Consider the following 2,622-nt stretch of genomic DNA (forward strand, 5'->3'; position numbering starts at 1 on the left):
TGTCCAAGGGAGTTCAGATATAGACGTGTATGTCCACATACTCACCTGTAAGACCCCAAAGTGAGTAACAGCCACCCGTATCGGTTGTCACATACACGACTGCAGACCCACTCTGCTTGTTTGCACTCACACACACCAAGCCGCCTCCAAATCGCTTAGAAATGAGCCCCATGTGCCCTCAGAAACGCTTCTGGACGAAGCAGCAAAAGCAACTTGGAGCTTTTCTGCAGCCCCTTCTATTTTGTTGTCGTTTTTCTTGCCGGGAAAATTGTTTGCGGGCGGGAGAGAGATGTGTTTAAATAGCTCTGTGTATCCATTTAGTAAAGTCAACATGCAGTTATTCAGGAGTCTGTAATAATGCACCCACAGATGCAGATAGCGGCCGATTGCGCTGTGCTGTCCTGCGGGGAGCCGGTAACCCCCGAAGCGGAGTTGCGGGGACGCTGAATGGCTCCCCCGCCTCCCCGTCTCCTTGCACACCCGGGCACAAGTCGGTGCCCGGTGCCGGTGGGGTCTGGCGGGGCTGCTGGTCCCGGAGCGCCGGGCACCGCCCGCCCTCCCCCGGGGCCACCTAACAGACACCCCCCCACCTCCTCCCGCACTGCAGACATAGAGCTTTCCTTCTTCTTTTCCTTTTATATATATATATTTGGGGTTTTTTTTAATTCAGAAAACGTGGGTGATTCATACCCAAATTTACCCAGACGGTACCGTTTACAGAAACCCATCTCCGTGGCGTGAAGAGCCTGCAGAGAACCCCATCCCACCGCGCTTTACAAGCCCAGAGCCCCGCTCCAGATGAACGCCTATCCTCGACAATCGGCATCAGAGGCAAGCCGAAATAGTTCTGTAATGGGCTCATTAGCCAAGCTGAATACGGGGTTAGGTAATAGGAATGGAGCAATATTGAAAATTAGTTTGGAGGAAAACATCAACTGGAAAGGCTCTGACAAAACTCCACTTCGCTCTTGTGCTGTCAGATACCAATATTCAATTCCCTGTGGCTTGAAATCGGGGTTTTATTTTGTTACTCGCTAATTTGCTTCTTGTATTGTGTCGCTAGAAGTTTCGGGCTCATTGTAAAAGGGTAAGATACTTCGTTGAAGTTTATAGAAAAGGAGCGTTCAACTTTTTATGGCAGAAACACGGGATCATTTATTTTCTGGTTTATGTATTCTGATTAAAGTATCCGTAGTCCCTTGCTGATAAAAATAAAAATAAAAATCAGGCAGGTTGTAGTTTTCCTTCAAAGACAACAATTTTACCCGCAGAGACGGAGTCGGAGCTGAACTTAGTGCAGCAGAAGTAAGGAAAGTCTCAAGAAAAGAAAAGGAAAGAAAAGGAAAGAAAAGAAAAGGAAAGAAAAGGAAAGAAAAGGAAAGAAAAGGAAAGAAAAGGAAAGAAAAGGAAAGAAAAAAAGAAAAGAAAAGAAAAGAAAAGAAAAGAAAAGAAAAGAAAAGAAAAGAAAAGAAAAGAAAAGAAAAGAAAAGAAAAGAAAAGAAAAGAAAAGAAAAGAAAAGAAAAGAAAAGAAAAGAAAAGAAAAGAAAAGAAAAGAAAAGAAAAGAAAAGAAAAGAAAAGAAAAGAAAAGAAAAGAAATAAAAATCAGGCAGGTTGTAGTTTTCCTTCAAAGACAACAATTTTACCCGCAGAGACGGAGTCGGAGCTGAACTTAGTGCAGCAGAAGTAAGGAAAGTCTCAAGAAAAGAAAAGGAAAGAAAAGGAAAGAAAAGAAAAGGAAAGAAAAGAAAAGAAAAGGAAAGAAAAGGAAAGAAAAAAAGAAAAAAAGAAAAGAAAAGAAAAGAAAAGAAAAGAAAAGAAAAGAAAAGAAAAGAAAAGAAAAGAAAAGAAAAGAAAAGAAAAGAAAGGTATCGAATATTTTAGGCTAATGTCACCCTCTGTTGAACTCTGACAAGTGGCTCTGAGGGCAGAGAGCTGTCGGACCCGGTCGGCTACAAGTGGCAGAAGGGTTTCCTTATGCCTTCCTTTAAGGTATTTTTTAAAACCCTGTTGTTAGCTCCGTGGGTGTCTCCGGCTTTTTAGGCAACGTGCGTGCAAATGTGTGGCTTGAGAATAAGCGTTTAGAGATCTTTGCCTTTAAAAACAAGTTTGAGCCCACATAGACTACTAGATTTTTATCTCCATGTGCAGCCGACTGCTGACACTCTCTGTACATACGGCGAAAGCTTTGCATTTCACAGCCCCTCTGCGACTTTTGCCTCGCAAAAGTCAAGGGATTGATTTTATATTTTTTTTTAAAGGTAGATTGTTGTGGGGTTTTTTTAACAAAACAAAAACACTTCCCCCTCTCCCCCCCTTATCGAACTTTGGTTTTGGAGGAGAGTGGATAACCAAGGAGGCAGAGAGAGGGGGATTACTCAGTTTGGCTTCATCTGCCTGGGAGCATCCGCGACTCGGGTACATGGCAGAGGCTCCGCGAAATTAATACGACGACGTTGGGGTGTTTCGGCTAAGCCGAGACTAACGCTGCCCTGGCGCAAACCCCGCTCCTGCTGCCCCACCGAGCAGCAGCAGCCACCGAGACATCCCACCGATCGCCTCTGCTCCCCTCCGGGAGCAAAGCCGGGCTGGGCGCGCTGCCCCTGCCCCGCCGCTGCAGCCC

Source organism: Chaetura pelagica, unplaced genomic scaffold (assembly GCF_000747805.2).
Source record: "Chaetura pelagica isolate M959 unplaced genomic scaffold, ChaPel_1.0 scaffold472, whole genome shotgun sequence".
Lineage (NCBI taxonomy): Eukaryota > Metazoa > Chordata > Aves > Apodiformes > Apodidae > Chaetura > Chaetura pelagica.